This window comes from Phyllobates terribilis, unplaced genomic scaffold (genome assembly GCF_046119375.1).
Source record: "Phyllobates terribilis strain yellow unplaced genomic scaffold, ASM4611937v1 Scaffold_1__5_contigs__length_1240528914, whole genome shotgun sequence".
In the NCBI taxonomy this organism is placed as follows: Eukaryota; Metazoa; Chordata; class Amphibia; order Anura; family Dendrobatidae; genus Phyllobates; species Phyllobates terribilis.
Window position 1 is genome coordinate 292,286,097 of NW_027362761.1, and position 23,640 is coordinate 292,309,736.

General features: G+C 44.8%; 1 pseudogene; it reads left to right on the top strand.

Moving 5' to 3' along the window:
- Nucleotides 1-22,120, top strand: part of LOC141260695 (uncharacterized) — a 100,692-nt pseudogene extending 78,572 nt beyond the window's left edge.
- Nucleotides 22,121-23,640: the final 1,520 nt, after the last annotated feature.

Here is a 23,640-nt window from a genome sequence, read left to right on the forward strand (position 1 = left end):
ATCAGCAAAATGGTGTTTAAGTTTGGCGCCAATATCGCTGATTGGTCGCGGGCGGCGGTCGCGACCAATCAGCAGAGCGGTGTTTAAATTTGGCGCCAATATCGCCGATAGGTCGCGGCTGGCGGTCGCGACCAATCAGCAGAGCGATGTTTAAATTTGGCGCCAATCTCACTGATTGGTCGCGGTCGGCCGGCGGCCGCGACTAATCAGCAGAGCGTTGTTTAAATTTGGCGCCAATCTCACTGATTGGTCGCGGTCGGCCGGCGGCCGCGACTAATCAGCAGAGCGTTGTTTAAATTTGGCGCCAATGTCGCTGATTGGTCGCGGTCGGCCGCGACCAATCAGCCGAGCGTTGTTTAAATTTGGCGCCAATCTCGCTGATTGGTTGCGATCGGCCGCGACCAATCAGCAGAGCGTTGTTTAAATTTGGCGCCAATCTCGCTGATTGGTCGCGGTCGGCTGGCGGCCGCAACCAATCAGCAGAGTGTTGTTTAAATTTGGTGCCAATCTCGCTGATTGGTTGCGGTCGGCCGCGACCAATCAGCAGAGCGTTGTTTAAAATTGGCGCAAATCTCGCTGATTGGTTGCGGTCGGCCGCGACCAATCAGCAGAGCGTTGTTTAAATTTGGCGCCAATCTCGCTGATTGGTTGCGGTCGGCCGCGACCAATCAGCTGAGCGTTGTTTAAATTTGGCGCCAATCTCGCTGATTGGTCACGGTCGGCCGGCGGCCATGACCAATCAGCAGAGTGTTGTTTTAATTTGGCGCCAATCTTGATGATTGGTCACGGTCGGCCGCGACCAATCAGCAGAGCGTTGTTTAAAATTGGCGCCTATCTCGCTGATTGGTTGCGGTCGGCCGTTACCAATCAGCAGAGCGTTTATAAACCAATAAAGAGTGTCCCGAATCTCTAACATAAACAACAATGTGTCTCAAAGAGCAGGGAATTGAATAAACTGTGGAGTCAGTTTATGCAAAAGTGATACATTTTATTTTAATAATACATAATCACAAAAACAAAAAAGCAATGTCAAAAACAGGTTTGGAAGAAGAAGAACTGTAAAATGGTAAGATGGAGGGTGATGAGATCTCTTATGTACCCAAAGGATCAAAGAGACACAATGAGTCCCTGCCACCGGAGACAGAGCATTTAAGGTGTAAATGCGGGGCATAAATCAAACTACGTTATAATCACACGGCTAGTATATCATGCCAAAAAGTGAACATGATACAAAAAATATATATAAGAGTATGATGCATAGCCGAATATGTAAGACCAAATAGAGCCCCTCTATTGTTAGAAATGCGGAACCAGCCAAAATGATAAATTGCCGGCATTACCTTGAGTCATGGTGTTCCGATGGAAAAGGAAACCCACGTGCAGCCTCGACGCGCGTTTCGCCTCCCGGCTTCGTCAGGAGGCGTCTTCAGAGCAGAGCCTCCTCCCTCTCCCTGCATTCTAAATACAAAATTACTATCGATTGCAGAATTAAGAAGGCTAAAATGCTCGAGGGGGAGGGAAGGCACTGAAAACCCAGGCTCGGCTTATACACACGTACGTCATGGTGATTGTTTGCAGCACAAGAGCTGTGCTCGCATGATCGCCGCCAGAACTCAGCTTACGTGATAGCCAAGCACCAGCTCTCACAACCGGGAGCTGTTTAACCCCCTAAATGCCACGGTTTATATCAATTGCAATATTTAGCAGACTGGGAGAAGGAGGGGGCTCCCTCTCCCCTCCAATCGATGTCCGTTCGATCGTCATCAAGGCACCCTCCGGGTCTGCAAGCCTGTTATATCATGCTGAGAACATTGTCTAAGAGGCTTCTGTCAGTGTAACAGTGAGACGTATAAAGCATTGCAATGCATCATCATACCAGATATCAGAGTGATAAAAGTTAAAGTCCCACCCATAGAGGGACTAAATAAAAAAGTAAAACAAAATTAAAAAAATTATAAAATTATTTTAAAAAAAAATCACAAAATGATAACAAAAATGAAAGAAAAACCCATAAATATTTATTTTTATGTAAAACTAAAAATAAACAAAAACTTTGCTATTGTCGTGTCCAGAATGACCTAATGTAATGATCAGAATAGAAAGTGATCAAAAAATGTTAAGTGCCTGAAAATGGTACCAAAAAACGTCAACTTGTCTTGCAAAGAACAAGCCCTTACATGACTCTGTTGGCCGAAATATGGAAAAATTATAGCTCTCAAAATAAGGTGATGCCAAAGCTTATTTTTGAAAAAAATGCATCTTTTAGTGTATGAAAGTTGCCAAACATAATAATCCAATATAAACCTGGTATCGCTGTAATCAAACCGAACCAAAGAATAAAGTTGTCTAATCATTTATACTGCACGAGGAATGGCATAAAAAATAAAATTCTTAACCTGCTGTTTATTTGTTCATTTTGCCTCTTCAAGTATTGCAAGTAAGCTTGACTCAATGCTGAGCGCTTACATTGGGGTTTCCTTGTAAATATCTGAAAAACGTGATTTAGATGAAACCCCCGGCGGAAGATTCCCTATTATGAGGCAGATGGAGACACTGTGAACGCTGTCTGGCCAATGTGTTTGGTGATGTCCATCTTTTTAAATGTACTTTAAATGGCCACAGCTTTGAGCACCTTTGAAAAGAATAAATAACCAAAACCAAAAATGCTTCTCCACACCTTGGGCTATGTTCACACATAGCGTTTTTGATGCATTTTTGCACTTTTGCATTGCTTTCAAAGGTGAAAAATTAATTCACCGGTAAATGTAATTTTAACATTTTACTAACTTTTCTGGCCATGTGGTGTGTGAGACATGATCAGGCACATCCTGCTTCATTTATGAAGGAGGGACTGTGAAAGTCACAAAGTCTATTTTTACAAGGCCATTGAGCGGCCTTTACTATTGTTAGGGGGCCATCAGTCGTTCCTCTCTATTGTTAGAGGGCCATCATCCGGCTATGCTATGTTGTTCCCATTATTAAGGAGTGGGTCTCCTATACTGTTTTTGCATATGCAGTGACTGCAAGAGCTGCCAAAAATTAGGACGTACTCCAATATCCCTTTGAAGAGACGTAGAGGAGGGCCTCATTAAAAACGTGTTCCCATTATTAAGGATTGGGTCTCTTATAGTTGTAATACCCATGCAGTGACTGAAAGGGCTGCCAAAAAATGGGACGTACTCTAATACCCCTTTGAAGAGACATAGAGGAGGGCCTTAGTAAAAAAATGTTCCCATTATTAAGGAGAGGGTCTCCTATGCTGTTATTGCGTATGCAGTGACTGCAAGGGCTGCCAAAAATTTGGACGCACTCTAATACCCCTTTGAATAGACTTAGCAGAAGACCTCATAAAAAAAAATTGTTCCCATTATTAAGGAGTGGGTCTCCTATAGTGGTAATGCCCATGCAGTGACTGCAAGGGCTGCCAAAATATTGGACGCACTCCAATACCCCCTTGAAGAGACATAGAGGAGGTCCTCATTAAAAAAATTGTTACCATTGTTAATTAGTAGGTCTCTTATACTGGTAATGTGCAGGGGATGAAAAACATTTATCCCAGGGGGGTATACATGAACATACTGTAGAACAAACAGAATGTTAGAGGTAGGCGTTTCCAAAAATTTCCTACGGACACCATAAACACCCTTGAAAATAAATATGTGGGTGTTGCATCACGGTCACTCTGGTGACCCAGCTTGGATACCCAATTCTTACAAGGCACAGAGGAATCACGGAGGACATTGGTATGGTTGACAAGGTACTCCATCAGCATCTTCCAAAACTTTTCCCTCCTTGATAGAGTACTCTGCGCATCAGGGCCTGGGCCCTGGGAGGGTCTAAGAAATCGGTCTCACACCTTTGACACTGTTTCCCAGCCTCTACTACATCATATTTTTCCCTCCATCACCTGTACTCCTTGGCTGTCTGTGACCTCTGCCACCAGCGTTTTCAGATGGGAATTTTTTTAATAATTCCTCATCAAGGGCCTTCTGGTACTGCAACATTTTATTAGTCCTCTCTGTCACGGGAAGTAGATATAGAAAGTTCTCCTTTTAGCGTGGGTCTAGAAATATTATCAACCAGTAAATACTGTTGGCCAAAATGTGTACAAGGCGAGGGTAACGGAAAAGGCAGCACAACATAAGTCAGCCAAGTGTGCCAGACTGCCAACAGCCAAGTCTTCCATGTCCTGACCAAGAGGACGACTGTTCATGCTCTCCCCCTCCTCACCCTCCTCCTGATCCTCCTCCTCATTCTCCCTCTCCTCAGCCATTCATGCTGAACAGACGGTATGATTGTTGTGTGGGTAGTACCATCTGTAGCCCAAGAAAACAGCTCCTGTTATTCCTCCACCTCGTCTTTCTCCTCATTATCACCCAATCTGCGTTGAGATTAGGCTGGTCTGTGTGGCATCTCCCTGTATGGTTCCTTGCTTCATCTCGTTGTGCTCCGCCTGCAATGCCTCCTTTTTAATTGTGAGCAGTGAGCTTTTCAGTAGACAGCGAATTGGGATGGTGATGCTAATTATGGCATCATCGCCGCTCACCATCTTGGTGGAGTCCTCAAAATTTTGAAGGACGGCACAGATGTCAGACATTCATGCCCAAGCTGTTATGTGTGGAGACTGACCTGAATACTGACTGCCATTTTGAAGCTAGTACTCAACAACTGCCTGCTGCTCACAAATCCTTCCCAACATATGCAATGTTGAGTTCCAATGTGTGGTGACATCACACACCAGTTGGTGAGCTGGAAGCATGGCGAGGGCGGCAAGAGCTGTACTTGACTTTCAAAAAAGGGGAACAAACGCTGCTTATTTTCACAAGCAGATCAGGCAGATCCGGGTTGGTTTTGAGAAACCGCTGAACCACTAGGTTGAGCACATGGGCCAGGCATTGTATGTGTGCGAGCTCGCCTAGCTTCATAGCCGCCATCAGGTTCCGGCCATTGTCACACTCGACCATGCCTAGCTATAGGTTCAGCAGTGAAAGACACAGATCTGCCGGCTCTGTTACAACTGCCAACAACTTTGCAGTGGTCTACGGTTTGTACCCTGAGCATATTAGCTTCAGCACAACCTGTTGCCACTTGGCCGAGGCAGTGCTGCAGAGACTGAAGAGGAGGAGGAGGTGCAGGAACTGTAGAATGTGGGGGAGACCCTGATAGACCTAAGGCCCACAATCCTCGGTGTCAGGAGGACGTGTTCCGTTCCAGGGTCCGACTGGGTCCTGGCTTCCACTATATTAACCCAGTGTGCCGTTAGCGAGATGTACGGTCCCTGGTCACAAGCACTTGTCCATGTGTCCGTGGTTAGGTGGACCTTTACAGTAACTCCGTTGTTGAAGTCACGGGTAATGTTCTGGGACACGTGCTTGTGTAAGGCGGGGTCACCACATTGGAAGAAATAGTGGCGGCTGGGGACAGAGTACTGAGGAACGGCCGCCGCCATGAGGTTGCCGAAAGATTCTGTCTCCATGAACCTAAAAGGCAACATTTCTAAAGTAAGTAGTTTATAAATGTGGTAGTTTAGCACTGTAGACTGTGGGTGATTGACTGCGTATTTGCACTTGTGTTCAAAGGACTGGGGTAGGGACAACTGAACGCTGTGCTGGGACAAGGATGTGGATGTGGCTGCTGAGGGTGGTGGTTGCGAGTGTGCATTGACAGGTGCAGGATGGGCGCCATGGACAGGGGATTGGCTTGCATGCACAACAGTGGAACAGGCATTGGTGTCTTCCGCAGACACTGATTGAGAACCCAGGCATTCAGCCCACCTAGTCGTGCCTGAGCATGCTGGTGGTGGTCAGGCTGGTAGTTTTTCTGCCTATACTGATGCTGGCATGGCAGATGTTGCAATGGCCTTTTTGGGGTTATCCGGACTTTCTTTAAAAAAGAGCCAGACTCTGGAAAACCTAAGAATTGGACTGGCAACTTCCCTCGTGTTGGTGTTCTGGGCAACAGTTGCCTGCCTTGTGACTGTGGCCACACCACTGCTTGTTCCTGCCTGTTGTTATGCCATGCCTCCCTTGCTCTCAGTACTGCTGTCCTCACTATGCATGTTACCTTGCCAGGTTGGGTCAGTGACTTCATTGTCTGTTAGGCATCAGGCATTTTCTGGATCTGAAATGGGTTCAGAATCATCAGTGGATTCTGTGGTCCCCCATTCTGGTCCAGCTGGGGCAGATGCTGCTCAGCATCATCATCAGTCCCAATGCCTAGCTGGTGCACGAGATGTACAAGTTGTCTCTTGGGTCTTTGTTCCTAGCAACATGAAGCATAGGTTGCGGAGGGAAACAGGGCTGGTACAGCCTAAGTCCAGGATACATTACACTGAGCATGCCCGTGACATGGCGGACCGTGATTGGTGGTTTGGGAGTCAGCTGATCCGGTGACCTGGCACAGCCTGATTTGTTGCGGGTGACGTCACCAATAATGCGATGGTGGGCAGGGCTTAATCTTTAAATAGCCCGCCCACAAACATGGCAGCACGCTCTGATCATAGCTTCTGACAGGCATGTTTAGCGGGGGATAGGCAGCTTTAGATGGAGGGAGGCAGGTAGCTTCGTCTGACAGTCTGGCTCGGACAAGGAGGTCGCTATACACCCCGAGCAGACTGCAGACTCCGTATTCCCGGCACCGCCTGTTAGCCACGTGGTGAGATACTCCTCAGTCTGGTAGCACGCCGGCTGGGAGCACGTATACGTCGGAGTGAATCACACACGCATCCTAGCGCCTGCTGCGCAGTCCCTGTGCAGTAAGCAGGGCTACGGATACATTATTTGTCGCATTTCTCGTGCAGTTAACAGAGTGCAAATCTCTATTCCCATTCCGCTGTGCAGTAACACAGAAGGGATTGTTATTTCAGTTGGTTGCTTTACCTTCTTACCCGGAAGGTGTTCGGCCGCAGTCCTTCAGGCTGACAACCAGCAACTGCAGCGCTATATACAGCAACTTGAGGCCAGATTTAGCATTATGGAACAAGTTGCCCCGGTGGCTGATATTACTGCAGTAGCTACCCAGGCAGCTTCTCAAGTGGCCAATCTGGTTAACACAGCTGCGGTGAATGCTGTGTCAGCTGCAGTCGCCCCATTACCCCGGTTTGCTCTCCCGGAAAAATTTTCTGGCGACAGCAGATCCTGCAGAGGTTTTATTAATCTGTGGTCCATTCAGTTGGAGATGATGGAGGCACGGTTCCCCTCCGAAAGGGCCAAAGTGGGTTTTGTCATCTCACAGGGCCTTGGAGTTGGCTACACCTCTGTGGGAGCGGAGTGACCCGGTAGTGGCTAATGCGGGTCTCTTTCTTACAGCCCTAAAAAATGTTTTCCTAGGTCCTCAGGTCACGCATGATACGGCTCTTAAGTTTCTTGCGTTGGTCCAGGGTTCGGTCACCGCCAGCCACTATGCCATCCAGTTCAGAACCTTAGCGGCTGAATTGGATTGGTCTGTGTGGTCTTTAATCCCGGTGTTCTGGAAGGGTCTGGCTGGGCATATTAAAAATGCTCTATCTACCAGAGAGATTCCAACCTCCCTGGAGGAGTTAATCTCTCTCGCTAACCGAATAGATTTGCGTCATGCAGAACACAAGTTAGAGCTGGAGGTCCCCAGACCTCAGTGTCGGTTGGCACCATCCTTCTCTAGACCCATTTCCAAACCCGCGACTCCCGACCCGGAGCCTGAGGCTATGGATATATCCCGAACTGAGTCTAGCCCCTCTCATTCCCGACCTGCACATCTCTTGGAGTACCCCGTTAATAAGGGTTCCAAGCAGTCGGGAAAATGAGTGTGTCTAACCACCATTGGAGGTGTGTTAGATTCTGGGGCTTCTTCCTCCAAATTATTGTATAAGGTGACATTGTTATTCGGAGCAACTGCGGTTACTGCCAAGGTGTGGGTGGATTCTGGCGCCGATGGCAATTATTTGTCATCTTCGTTTGCCCAGAAGCATGCCATCCCTATAGAGTTACTGCCAAGACCAATGAACATTAGGGTAGTCAACGGTTCACTCCTGGACACGCAAATCACCCACCAGTCGATTCCCCTCACCATGTCATTTCCTCAGGGTCACCGGGAGGTTATCTCCTTTCTTATTATTCCAGGTGGATTAGATGAGGTGCTATTGGGTCTTCCCTGGCTACGTTGTCACACTCCACACATTGACTGGAATACGGGGAGAATTTCTTCCTGGAGTGAGAGTTGTGTGTCTCAGTGTATGGTTACAGCCACCCGGAGGGTAGTCTCTGAGCCTTCTACCGACTTGGCCGCTCTCCCTGTGCAATATCAGACTTTTGCGGATGTCTTTCCCAAAAAGGCTGCAGACACTTTACCTCGCCACCGACCGTATGGCTGCCCTATTGATTTGGCCCCCAGTACAGATACTCTGTCTGTCCCCGAGACCCAGGTCTTGTCAGATTATATCAAAAAGAACACTCGGGTAGACCTTTTGTCCCAGTCCATGGATACGGCTGAGGACGATGACGAGCCCAGGCTCACCGTTCCTTCGGGAAGTATGCGGAGGGTGGCTCCAGTGTCCTTAAACCAGGTTCCTTATGGGAGGTCATTTGTTCCCCCTAATCTACAAAATGAGGTGCTCTCCTGGGCACATGCCCCTAAGATTGGAGGTCATTTTGGGGTCAAACTTACCACAAAGTTTCTTCAACGGTCGTATTTGTGGTCCCGGTGGTGCCAGGACGTTAAGGAATATGTTCTAGCGTGTGTCTCCTGTGTGAGAGATAAATCATCCCGTCAAAGTCCGGCTGGTCTTCTCCACCTCTTAAACCCAGTAATGTACCATTTACAGTTACCACGACACCTGAGGAGTCATGACACTTTTCATGTGTCGCTTCTTAAGCCCGTTCGCCTGACAAAACTCGCTGAACCCCAACCTGCTACAGACAGCAGGGGTGATGATCTCGAGGGGCAGGCTATTATGGGGTCTAAGATGGTTCGTTGAAAAAAATGTTGCCTAGTACACTGGAGGGGCCATGGATCTGAGGATCGTTCCTGGGAACCGGTGGACCACATTCATGCTTCCCTGCTCATTGAGGAATATGAGCATCAAGTGGAGGGGGATGTTAGAAAGGGGGGATAATGTTAGGCGTCGGGCGTTTTCTGGATCCAAAATGGGTTCAGAATCATCAATGGATTCTGTGGTCCCCCATTCTGGTCCAACCAGGCCAGATGCTGCTCAGCATTATCATCAGTCCCAACGCCTAGCTGGTGCACGAGATGTACAAGTTGTTGCTTGGGTCTTTGTTCCTAGCAACATGAAGCATAGGTTGCGGAGGGAAACAGGTCTGCTACAGCCTAAGTCCAGGATACATTGCACTGAGCATGCCCGTGACATGGCGGACCGTGATTGGTGGTTTGGGAGTCAGCTGATTGGTCGCGAGTGACGTCACCAATAATGCGACAGTGGGAAGGGCTTAATCTTTAAATAGCCCGCCCACAAACATGGCGGCACGCTCTGATCATTGAGCTGAGATGGTGTTATTGTGTGGACGCTTGGTTGTTTGGGCTCCACGTGTGCTATTGCTGTTATAGCTTCTGACAGGCAGGTTTAGCAGGGGATAGGCAGCCTTAGATGGAGGGAGGCAGGTAGCTTCGTCTGACAGTCTGGCTCCGACAAGGGGGTCACTTTACACCCCGAGCAGACTGCAGACTCCGTATTCCCGGCACCGCCTGTTAACCACGTGGAGAGATACTCTTCAGTCCGGTAGCACGCCAGCTGGGAGCATATATACGCTGGCGTGAATCACACACGCATCCTAGCGCCTGCTGGGTAGTCCCTGTGCAGTTAACAGGGCTACAGATACATTATTTGTCGCACATCTCTCGTGCAGTTAACGGAGATAGTGTGAATCCCTATTCCAGTTCCGGTGTGCAGTAACACAGAAAGGGATTGTTATTTCAGTTGGTTGTTTTACCTCCTTACCCGGAATGTGTTCGGCCGCAGTCCTCCAGGCTGCATCGCGGACCCCGGGTTCGGTTGCTTTCCATTATTAATAAAGTTGTTTGCAACCGTCCCCTTAACAGTCCACCATCTCATCTTCCACGTATGTACCTCCTGACTTGCTGGCAATTGTGTCTCATCATAATCATCCACCTCTTGTGACAGTACTTGCACTTTCCCACCATCGCCTTCGTGTGACCGTGGCTGATCAAATATTTGGGCATTGCTACATGCGATCTCCTCTTTCCCCATTTGAAGCGCGAGGCCCCAAATCTATAAATGGAAAAGTAAACAGCTCTTCGGAGTGTCCAAGTGTGGGATCACTTCTCCCCGGGCACTCGGCATGGTGGGAGGAAGGAGAATCAGGGTGAGGAATATGTGGTCCAGACTCATGGCTACTGAGACTGGACCATGTGGAAGACAGGGTGAAAATGGTGGCAAACTGACTGGAAGTATTATCTGCTTTCCAACCAACAACCTTTTCACACAGCTTTTGTTTGAATATTTGTGTTCTGCGGCCCCCTAGAAATTGGGACAGGAAGTGTGAATAGTTTTGAACAACACACAACTGGCAGACTTTAAATGGAGCATAATATCTGTCATGATCCCAAAAAATTCTGGATTATTAGCGCAGAAATATCTGATCCCATCTGATGACCACGGTTTTAGGCAGTGGCGTTAGAAATATGGTATTGTGTGAATAAGTTCAAAAACACACCAACTGGTAGACTTTAACTGGAGTGTAATATATGGCATGCTCCAAAAAATGTCACGATTATTACCACAGTAATATGGGATCACGTTTGATGACCACGGTTTTAGGAAGTGGCCTATTAGTATGATATTTGTCAGCGACCAAGTGTGAATGGGTTTGAACAACAGACAACTGGCAGACTTTAACTGGAGTGTAATATTTGGTACGCTCCAAAAAATGTCACGATTATTACGGCAGTAATATTGGATCAAGTCTGATGATGGACAAGTTTCTCTGCTTCCACAATACAGCAATGTGAATAAAATAAAAAAAATCTGCCTGTATTCTGCTAACAAGCAAATGGACCAGTAAAATGGTGTACTGTATTGCTTTTTAAGCAAATAATCAGAGCAAAAAAAAATTAGCTCTGATATTAAGGGCGATGGATTTCAGTAACAATAGCAGACAGAATGTGCAATGGACCCTATTCTGCTGTATACAGTGCCCAAAAACTCTGCCTTCCTAACTCCTGCTATCACCATTAATAAATACAGTTCAGACCAAAAGTTTGGACACACCTTCTCATTTAAAGATTTTTCTGTATTTTCATGACTGAAAATTGTACATTCACACTGAAGGCATCAAAACTATGAATTAACACATGTGGAATTATATACTTAACAAAAAAGTGTGAAACAACTGAAAATATGTCTTATATTCTAGGTTCTTCAAAGTAGCCACCTTTTGCTTTGATGACTGCTTTGCACACTCTTGGCATTCTCTTGATGAGCTTCAAGAGGTAGTCACCGGAAATGGTTTTCACTTCACAGGTGTGCCCTGTCAGGTATAGGGTTGGGACCATCGGTTGTGTTGTGCAGAAGTTAGGTGGATACACAGCTGATAGTCCTACTCAATAGACTGTTAGAATTTGTATTATGGCAAGAAAAAAGCAGCTAAGTAAAGAACAACGAGTGGCCATCATTACTTTAAGAAATGAAGGTCAGTCAGTGCTAAAAATTGGGCAAACTTTGATTGTGTCCCCAAGTGCAGTTGCAAAAACCATCAAGCGCTACAAAGAAACTGGCTCACATGAGGACTGCCCCAGGAAAGGAAGACCAAGAGTCACCTCTGCTTCTGAGAATAAGTTTATCCGAGTCACCAGCCCCCGAAATCGCAGGTTAACAGCAGCTCAGATTAGAGAACTGGTCAATGCCACACAGAGTTCTAGCAGCAAACATATCTCTATAAGAACTGTTAAGAGGAGACTTTGTGCAGCAGGCATTCATGGTAAAATAGCTGTCTGGAAACCACTGCTAAAGACAGGCAACAAGCAGAAGAAACTTGTTTGGGCTAAAGAACACAAGGAATGGACATTAGACCAGTGGAAATCTGTGCTTTGGTCTGATGAGTCCAAATTTGAGATCTTTGGTTCCAAGCACTGTGTCTTTGTGCGACGCAGAAAAGGTGAACGGATGGACTCTACTTGCCTAGTTCCCACCGTGAAGCATGGAGGAGGAGGTGTGATGGTGTGGGGGTGCTTTGCTGGTGACACTGTTGGGGATTTATTCAAAATTGAAGGAATACTGAACCAGCATGGCTACCACAGCATCTTGCAGCAGCATACTATTCCATCCGGTTTGCGTTTAGTTGGACCATCATTTATTTTTCAACAGGACAATGACCCAAACACACCTCCAGGCTGTGTAAGGGCTATTTGACCAAGAAGGAGAGTAATGGGGTGCTACGCCAGATGACCTGGCCTCCACAGTCACCAGACCTGAACCCAATCGAGATGGTTTGGGGTGAGCTGGACTACAGAGTGAAGGCAAAAGGGCCAACAAGTGCTAAGCATCTCTGGGAACTCCTTCAAGATTGTTGGAAGATCATTTTCGGTGACTGCCTCTTGAAGCTCATCAAGAGAATGCCAAGAGTGTGCAAAGCAGTCATCAATGCAAAAGGTGGCTACTTTGAAGAACCTAGAATATAAGACATATTTTCAGTTGTTTCACACTTTTTTGTTAAGTATATAATTCCACATGTGTTAATTCATAGTTTTGATGCCTTCAGTGTGAATGTACAATTTTCAAAGTCATGAAAATACAGAAAAATCTTTAAATGAGAAGGTGTGTCCAAACTTTTGATCTGTACTGTTTATGTCTCAGAATTAGTCCTTAGAAGAACTGTTAGTTTAGATGTATATTGCTGTGGAATACCTGACTAAATCAACCGCCAATCAATTCTCTCCCTCAATCAGCTGCAGCTCTCCCTACTCTGCTTGTCTGAAGGGTAGACTATGACAGGCATAGGGTCACCGGGTCTGATACAGGCCCGATGGCGCTGTGCGGCCAGCCAATCACTTTAATGTCACAACCAATGTGGCTGCGGCATTACAGTGAGTGGTAGGCAATCCTCTCATGTTTATCCGCTGTTAAAACAGCGGCAAACATGCGCGGCGGGGACTCGAGCTCCCGCCCGAGGATCCCGGAAGTACTTGCCAAGCACCGAGCATCTCGAGCAAGGAGATGCTCGGGTGATTACCAAGCAGTTGCGAGCACACTCGTTCATCACTAGTGAGGATACAGTAGGTGAGGGTAGAGCTGGTCGTGCAGCGATGTGGTGGAGCGAGTGTTACTGCAAGTTGTCGGCGAGAGTCTGATATGTGTGGGTAGAGAGTTCTAGAGTATAGGGGATGCACGGGAGACATCTTGTATGAGATTGTGAGAAGTGAAGATAAGAGGGGAGATTAATTAATTGAAAGGTGTAGTTTGCAAAATGAGGTTTAAGGGGGAATTCTACTGTTTTGGCACCTCAGCGACTCTTCCAGTGAGTCATGGCACCCGCAAACCATAACAGTAAAATCTGCACTATAATATGACACTCCTTCCCTTCTGAGCTTTGCACAGTGCCTGAAAAGTATTTCACAATTAAACGTAAGGAGAAATTGCACAAGAAACTGAGAGGTCCATTTTATCCTATTAGCCTTTATAAAAATGTAAAATTGGGAACATTTTAGTGGTAAAAATGTAATTATTAATTTTCCCCCTCCCAATGGTATAAAATTTTGTGAGGCACATGTGGGGCAACATGCCCACTGCACTCCTAGATGAATTCTTTCTGGGATGAAAGGGAGGGGTTCCACTGTTCTGACACCTCAGGGGCTCTGCCAATGTGACATGGTACCCTCAAACCATTCCAGCAACATCTCAACTCCAATATGGAGCTTCTTCCTTTCTGAGCTTTGCACTGCACCTCGAAAGTAGTTTTTGACCACATATTGGGTATTGGTACAAATTGCAACACAAATTGTACCAATTTACTTCTATTATACCTTTAAAAAATGAAAAACTTGGGTCATCATTTTAGTGGAAAAAAAGGTAATTTTCCATTGACTTAGCCCAATGTTATACAATTCAGTGAATCGCCTGAGGCTTAAAAATGCTCACTACATCCCATAGATAAATTCCTCAAGATGTGTAGTTTCCAAAATGGGGTCACTTGTAGGTGTTTCTGCTTTTTTGGCATGTTAATGGCTCTTCAAATGTGACATGGCATCCGTAATCTATTCCAACCAAAACTGCATTCCAGAATTCGATTGACGCTCTTTTCCTTCCAATCCCTGTCTTGTGCCCAAACAGTTGTTTTACACAACATACGGGGAGTCGATGTACTCAAGAGGAATTGCACAACAAATATTATGGTCCATTTGATTCTGTTAAGCATGTGAAAATGAAAAAATTTGGGGCTGAGCAACATTTTTGTAGGAAAAATATATTTTTTCAATTTAACAGCTCAATGTTATAAAATTCTGTGAAGCCTTGTGAATTTAAGGTGCTCAGCACACATCTAGATAAGTTCCTTGAGGGGTTTAGATTCCAAAATTGGGTCATTTGTGGGGGTTTCTACTTTTTAGGCACATCAGGCGCTCTGCAAATGCATCCCTTATCTATTCCAGTCAATTTTGCACTTCAAGAGTCAACTGGTGCTCCTTCCCTTCCGAGCCCTGGCTTGTGACCAAACAGTAGTTTTCCAACATATATGGGGCATTTGTTTACTCAGGAGAAATTGCACAACAAATTATATGGTTAATTTTCTTCTATAACCCTTGAAAATGAAAAATGTGAGGCTAAAGCAAAATTTTTGCAGGAAAAATGTATTTTTTCATTTTCACAGCTCTACGTTATAAAATGTGAAGCCCCTGTGAATTTAAGGTGCTCACCCTAAATCTAGACAAGTTCTTTGAGGTGTGTAATTTCCACAATGGGGTCACTTGTGGAGGTTTTCTCTGTTTAGGCACATAAGGGGGTCTGCAAACATGAAATGGCGTCTGCTACTGTACATGAATTGGGCAGCATGTATCAGGTGTCAACTTCACTTTAAATTGCCTGCATATTGCATGGAGTCCTGGTCCGGAGACCCTCATTATTCACACAATAGACCCCTCAGAAGTATGCAGCTAAGCAGAATGACGAGCACAGCTAAATAGCCTTGGTTTTATTGAATTTATTGATGACGGCGTGCGCTCTCAGACAGAAACTATTTGCTCCGGTCTCTTAAACTACTTACTTCATGGGGGTCTATTGTGTGATCAATGGTGCTCTCAGGAACCAGACAACCACCGATTTGAAGGCAAATCAGTGGTATTGCTCTGTTAAATCCGTGATATGCTGCCAATAACATGATTTTTTATACACACAGAACAATCTACTATTGATCATTCTGTGTATATGGGAAGTGCTGTCTGTTCGTCTAAACAAGCTACGATATGACTGTCGATCAGCTTTTATGTTTAACTGACGCAATCATCCTGTGTAAACGCACTTTTACATTTTGTCCAAATGGGAAAAATGGAGAATATGTAAATGCTACAGCTAATCAACAACCTCATATTAACTGTAAAAGTCCTTGTCATATGTTGATTCCAGCGAACCAACGAAGGACACAGTTGCAACTGTGATGGAGCAGGGCCAGTCTAGTAGATGAGTATAAGGGTTTTTTTTTTTAAATTCCCCTGGTCCTATTGACAATAACTTTAAAGGGAATCTGAATGTAGGATCAACCCTGCTAAGCTGTCTAAATGGGCATGTACCTGTAGATCATAGAGCGTTGAATAAAATAATACCTTGATATCTGTGATCTAATGTTTTATTCCTGAGAAAGCCATATTTTTCTTAATATGTAAATGATCTTTTAACCCTAGAACGCATGACCATAAAAATCTACTTTTTCACATACCTGGGGCCTTTTAGGCCCGTGTGCAAATAACATGGAATAACTCAAAAAAAATGACAAACAACTATATACCTGAGGAATACCTAGATTTACAAAATTCTAACTAAAGGAATCTTGCAGAAAATAGAAAACAATTAACAGGGCGGGCCTGCGAGGCCCCAGGTATGCGTTCTAGGGTTAAGATTTATGGGCCGGACACAGATCTCCCTGAAAATCAGATTCTAGAGCTTATTTTAAATGAACGGGGCAATAACAGTGTGAAAAATGTAGACCAGGAGGGCAGACTGTCAGTCATTACTAGAAATCAGCGAACCCGAATGTAAAAGTTCAGGGTTCGTACCGGACAGTTGGTGTCCGGTGCTAAACTTCGAACACGGACTTCTCCCGGAAGTCCGTTTTAATGTTCAGAGTTCCGGGGTAGGTCCGGAAGGAGAGAGAAAGGTCATGGCCCCACTATCAGTATTTTGTCAGTATTCGGTCAGTATTTTTTCTCAGGAGTGTGAGCCAAAACCAGGGGTGGGTAATAAATGCAGAATTAATGCACTTGTTTCTATTATACCTTTTCTCTGATTGTTCCTCATCTGGTTTTGGCTCCCAATCCTGAGAAAAAACACTGACCGAATGCTGACCAAATACTGATAGTGGGGCCGTGGCCAAAGAGAGAGAATTTTCCTGCTCCAAAGTTCAGGTCCCCATTGTTTTCAATGGGGCTCAGGTTTCGGTTCAAATTTCGGGTACAGTTCTGGTACTCAAACTTTGGACTAAAGTTCGGGTCAGGTACCAGAACCTGGATTTCAACAGGTCCACGCATCCCTAGTCATTAACTGTCTCACGCTAATAACAGCCCCTTTCATTTAAAATAAGCCCTGAAGGCAAATTCTCCATAAGATCTGTGCCAGTCCATAGATCTTAACAACTCAATTACATATTAAGAAAAATGTGGCTTTCTCTGGAATGAGAAATCGAAATGCAGATATTAAGGTATCATTTTATTCAACTATCTATGACTGCATGCTCATATACACAGCTTGGGAGGGTTGATCCTACTGACAGATTCCCTTTAAAAATGGAAGAAAACTCTTTACAGGGCCAGTGTTAGCATGTGGCTTTCCAAGACAAAAGGCTTACATTTTTTAGATTTAAATAAATTGCTTTTAGATTCAGGTATAGAGTTATATGCTCCATAATATGATTCATTTTAAATTGATGATGTGCTGTTTGGTTTACTTGTTATGTTACAAACTTCATAAATTAGTATTCTACTACTGTGTTTGTCATTTTGGTGAAAATGTGCGGCCTGTGCTTCTCCTCTGTGTCACTGGCAGAATTAGGCTTAAAGGGAACCTGTCATGTCCTATCTACTATGTAAACTGACCCCATAGCATGCACATTGCATCACTAACAAAGCAATAGGGGCAGTTTAGATAGTAGATAGGACATGAGAGGTTCCCTTTAAACTGGATTAAAACTTCACAACTATCGCAAAAGAACATTTCTAGGAACGCTTGCTTCCCAATAATCTTGCAGTGTAAACAGGTTGCCAATAATGAATTGACTGATCATTTTGCTTAAAAATCACTGTTCTCTGAAGCACATTGTCCTGTGTAGACATGTTCTGTGAAGAACAATAATAGACTATGCACACAGAATGATCTATCACTGATTGTTCTTTGCAAACCGGAAGCACGGTCTGCCTGTTTAAGCAGGATATTAAATGAGTAATCGGCATAAAGAGATTCTATGGTTTATATTCTATACGTTACTCTGAGAGATCTACATCCAACACCACAGTTTGGATGTTCATTGCTGTATATTAGTCGAGATTTACTGGACATGGCTGTTTTTTTATCCGTAGGTCTGGATACTGAACAATGGCTGACAGACACCAGGGATATCTTTTCAGAAAAAAAACACAAAAAAAGTATATTCCTACGCATAATGCTGCTTTTATGGAATTAACTAAAATTTATAAGGAGAAGATTTTATGGTGGTGAGAGGTGCAGAGTCTCGAAAATGACATAAAAAATGAAATTTTACTTCGTGGGCTTCACGTCACTCTTCTCACTGCATTACAGTGCAGAAGTTCACATTTAATGTCTACATAGAAAAGAGAGGCCACAATTAGTTCTCTCAAGTTCTTGCAGCTCCTTTTGGAAAAGGTGAAAAATAATCTATCTTTGCCTAATGATAAATTAAAAGAACAGATAGACCTGACAAAAAAATTAGAAAATGAGATAGACTTTTGAGAGTGCCCTTCAGAACATAATTGAAAGATTCCAATACCAGCTGAAGGAACATAAACACAAACTGTACCTAAAGGTTGTCCATGACTTTAAAGAGAATTAAGAATACCAAATACTGGGAGACAGAATAGAAAGAAAGGACTGGGAGACTGATATAACATCAACAGACATGGAACCTTCTGACACTGAGGCCCATAATAAGCCCTAGAGGGGGAAGCAGAGAGGTAGAGGAAGGGGCAGGTATAGTGGCGAATGCACTGGTGGCCCTACAACAAACTCTGTTTTTTAGATTGAATCTATCCCCTCTGGAATCGCAATTAATTGCCGAGAAGGAGAATATCACAACACAAATATTACATTTATCGGATAGGCCTTTAACTCCTTTATGACATCGCCATTTTCTGCTTTTTCATTTTTTGTTTTTTCCTCCCCTTCTTTCAAAAACAGAAATTTTTTTATTTTCTGTGAGGGCTTGTTTTTTGCCGGACGAATTGTACTTTTGGATGACACCTTTCATTCTATCACATAGTGCACTGGAAAACGGGAAAAAATTCTAAGTGCATTGAAATTGCAAAAAAAACCTGAAATTTAACAATTGTTTTTGTTTTTTTTGTTTACCATGTACACTATATGGTAAAATTGACCTGACAATTCTCAGTACAATTACACAGATGCCAAACATGTACAGTATAGTTTGCTTCATATTTCATAAGTAAGTTTTCATCATATGTCATATGTCGGATTAACGAGTAGTGAGATGATGATTCTCAGTGAAGGGTTATTATTTGTGCTGACCAGTAATTTTTGTTTGTTTGACAGGATTAAGGACTTGCAACTTTTCGCTAGGAAGGTGGAATGGCAGAAGTTTTTCACACAAAAGGATGAACGTCTGTGCACTGATTTGAATATCTACATGGATCTATTATCTGATGTAAGGGAGTCAGCATCTTTGAATGAGTCCTTACCAGAGAAGACAGGTAGGTAGCTTTTCACGAATCTCAAAAGTAAGAGCAATAAGATGGCCCGGGCAACTGAAGATCTGTCACCAATCGATATGTTTGTCAATAAGATCAGTTCTGAACTGCTAAAAGTCAATCCTAAGATATATAGGCTTGGTGGGTCCCCGAGCAGGCCATAGAAAGGACCCGCTGGCTTCAGCTGAATGTACGTCAAAGGACGCACATTCAGTTGAAATGCATTGTCGCGTCGCAATAGTTAACAAGGCCGCCATCCTGGTAGAGGCCGGCGGCTGACATGTGTGCGCCCATTGCAAGTAGTGCATGACAGTGACATTGCCGGCGTATGACGTCACTGTCATGTGGCTGCGACAGTTGCACTCACATCAGCCGCCGGCCTCTGCTAGGTCGGCCGACATTTTAACATGAGCGTGCCGGATCTATGAGAAGAGAACGCCATGTGGCGCCGGGAGCGCAGGCAGGTAAGAGGAGTCTTTTTTTTTCTTTTGTGGATGTGGCATGATTCTGGTGTTAGATCAAGGGACAGTGGGGTTAGCCAGGTCAAGGGACAGGAAGGCATGCTAGGCCAAGGGACAGGAGGGTTGGCCTGTCCAAGGGTCGGGGGGGAAAGCTAGGCAAAGGAACATGGGGGCCAGCTAGGCCAAGGGACGTAGGGGGCCAGCCAGGCCAAAGGACATAGGGGGCCAGCCAGGCCAATATACAGGGGGGCCAGCCAGGTCAAGGGACATAGTGTGCCGCCATCCCAATGAACATAGTGTGCCAGTCAGGTCAATGGACATAGGGGTCCAGCCAGGCCAAGAGACATAGATTTCCAGCCAGGCCAAGGGACAGGGGGGCAGCTAGGCAAAGTGACAGGGGGGGCAACTAGGCCAAGGGACATAGGGGGTCAGCCAGCAAGGCCAAGTGACATAGTGTGCCAGCCAGGCCAAGGGACATAGTATGCCAGACAGGACAAGGGACATAGGGGGCCAGCCAGGCCAAGGGACATAGGGGGCCAGCAAGGCCAAGGAACATAGGGGGCCAGCAAAGCCAAGGGACATAGAGGGCCGGCAAGGCAAAGAAACATAGGGGGCTAGCCAGGACAAGGGACATAGTGTGACAGTGAGACCAAGGGTCTTTGGGGACCAGCCAGGCCATGGGACAGGGGGGCTGTCAGGCCAAGGGACATAGTGTGCCAACCAGGCCAAGGGACATAGCGTGCCAGCCAGGCCAAGGGATAAGGGGGCCAGCCAAGCCAAGGGACATATTGCACCAGCCAGGCCAAGAGACATAGGGGGCTAACCAGGCCCATTGGCAAAGGGGGCCAGCCAGGTCAAAAGACAAATTGTGACAGTGAGACCAAGGGTCTTTTGGGACCTGCCAGGGCAAGGGACAGGGGGCTGTCAGGCCAAGGGACATAGTGTGCCAGCCAGGTCAAGGGACATAGTGTTCCAGCCAGGCCAAGGGACAAGGGGGCCAGCCTGGGCCAAGGAACTGGGGGCTCAACCAGGGCCAAGGGACAGGGGAGCTAGCTAGGTCAAGCGACATAGGGGACCAGCCAGGCCAAGTGACATAGGGGGCCAACCAGGCCAAGGGACATAGGGGGCTAGCCAGGCCAAGGGACATAAGAGGCTTGCCAGACCAAAGGACATAGGTGGCAAGCCAGGTCAAGGGACATAGGGGGGCAGCCAGGCCAAGGGACATAGAGAACCAGCCAGGCCAAGGAACATAGGGGGCCAGGATGTGGCTCATTATTAAATAAAGGGGGCCAGAATGAGGGACTTAATTACTGTATGGGGGCCAGAATGAGGAACATACATTTTTAGTTTATGGTGGCAAGTGGGGACATTATTAATGCTGTAATATAATTTACTTTTACTTTTTATTTTCCATGGGGGGAACAAAAGGGGAGTCCTGTCACTGTGCAAAGTGGAACTATGTCACTTTTTTTTTCTTCATCTGGCATAGTGTAGAAGTCGGGGAAAAAGTGGGGAATGTGCTCTAAAAGAGATCAGCTATAAATTACTGTTATTTTCTGCAGAGACAAGTCCCGGCAGGAAGAAGTGATGGCGGTCTGTGCCAGGTGAAGAAGAAAAACGAAGATGAAGGACCTCACCTAGAGATGTCACTGGTGAGTCAGTGTGTTACCTGTACACGCACACTGTATCTGTATCTAAAAACCCTCAATTCCATAGGTCTATAGTTTAACTGGGAGAGTAATCTGCATGAGCTACCTGAGGATCAGTTATGAGTATTGACGACTCACTTAGAACCACGATCTTCCAGAAACCAACATCCACCAATTTACTGCTGTGGTGGGAGAGTCACCATCCACCAAAACAGAAAAAAGGCATACGAAGGGCCAGTATCTGTTCTTTAGACATAACTGGACTGTATCCTAAGGATGGTATAACAATTTGCCCTCAATCAGGAGAGAGAAATACTTCTGGCCCCCCTAGTGTAAATAAAAAAGGGGAACAACTAATCAAACTGATAGCTATGTTAAACAATGGGGTCCCACAGGCAAAATGATCATTGAAAAGTATTGGGGGATCTTGATAATGGATTATTATTATTATTATTTAATGGCCTTTTACTCGATCTCGAGCCATGGTGACTTTATAGATGAACGCTCTGTAAGACGATCGATCTTCTGCAAGCCTAGATAGGTCAACCAGGGTCTTCCCCACAGCTATCTTGATTGTACAAAGCTATTTGGTTGCTGGTCTTCCTCTTCGTCTTGTTCATTTGATTTTTCCTACCATTATGTCCTTCTCCAGTGATTGCGCTCTTCGTATGATGTGTCCAAAGAAGGCAAGTCGTAGCTTGGTCAGCCTTGCTTCAAGTGACATGTCTGGCTTGATTTTTTCGAAAATTGATTTGTATGTTCTTCTTACCATCCATGGTATTGATAACATCCTTATCTAGCAGCACATTTTGAAGATTTGATTCTTCTTCTGTCTTTTTTCTTTATCGTCCAGGTTTTGGATCCATATGTTGCTATAGAAAAAAACAGACTATGTACGAGCCATGTCTTCATCACCAGTGAAATGTTCCTCGATTTGAGGACCTTGTCCAGTGACTTCATTGTTGTTTTGCCCATAGCGATTCTCCTATTGACTTCCAGTTTCGTTGCTTCATCTTGAGTAATCATTGATCCGAGTATGTTGAAGTTCTTTACAACTTCCAGTTCATTGCTGTCCATCTCAAATGTGTCCAGGTCATACCTGGCAGTAGTCAATACTTTTGTCTTCGTTGTATTGAGTAGGAGTCCCATGTTTGAGCTTTCCATCTTGACACTCCATAATAAGTCCTTCATTCCATATACGCTTGTTGCTATCAATGTTGTATCATCTGAATAGTTAAGATTGTTGATAATTTGTCCGGCAATTTTTATTCCTTCTTATTTTTTGACAAATCCAGCCGTCCTGAAAATAGCTTCTGCATATAAATTGAAGAGAAATGGTGACAGGATACAGCCTTGTCTGATGCCTCGCTCCACTTTGAATCATGCCATGTAACCATGTTCTGTTAGGACTGTTACTTCTTGGTCGATATAAAGGTTCCTATTGAGGCTGATCAGATGATTTGGCACATCCATATACTTGATGGTATTCCAAAGTTTCTGGTGATCAACAAAGTCGAAGGTTTTGCTGCAATTAATGAAGAAAAAATAGATCTTCCTGTTGTATTCTTTGACCTTTTCCATTATCCATATAATTTTAGAAATTACATCTCTTGCTCCTCTGCCTTTTCTGTATCCTGCTTGTTCCTCCGGTAGCAGGAGTAAGGCTGTAGCTGTCTTTGTAGGATCTTCAGTAGTATTTTGCTGGCATGAAGTATGAGTGCAATAGTCCGATAGTTTCCAGAGTCGGTAGCATCTCCCTTCTTTGGAATAGAAATAATCACTGATCTTGTTCAGTCCTTAAGAATGGATACTGATCTCAAAAATATATAGGACAGGACCAAAGCCTCAAGTTACATTTCACAAGAACTGCTCAGTTGGGGATAGAGTGATATATAGTCACTTTGAGCCTGCACATCAATGAAGCACATTGATACCAGCCAAAGAAAGTGCTGCTTCGGATGCAGTGGATGTGTGGCTTGCAGATACAGACATGGTCAAAAGTGTTTGTACCCTTGAAATTGTACCAGAAAATGAAATATTTCTCACAGAAAATTATTGCCATTAAACATGTTTGTTATACATATGTTTATTTCCTTTGCGTATATTGGAACAACACAAAAAAAAACAGAGCAGAAAAGGCAAATTGGACATAATTTCACACAAAGCCCAAAAATGGGCAGGACAAAATTGTTGGCACCTTTCAAAATTTTGAGTAAACAACTTTGTTTCAAGCATGTGATGCTTGTTCAAACTCACTTGTGGCAAGTAACTGGTGTGGGAAATATGAAAATCACACTTGAAACCAGCTAAAAAGGAGAGAAGTTAATTCCATATTTCCATTAAGTGTCTGTATGTGACACTAAGCATGGAGAACAGAACTGTCTGAGGACTTGAGAATCAAAATTATTGAAAAATATCAATAATCTCAACCTTACAAGTCC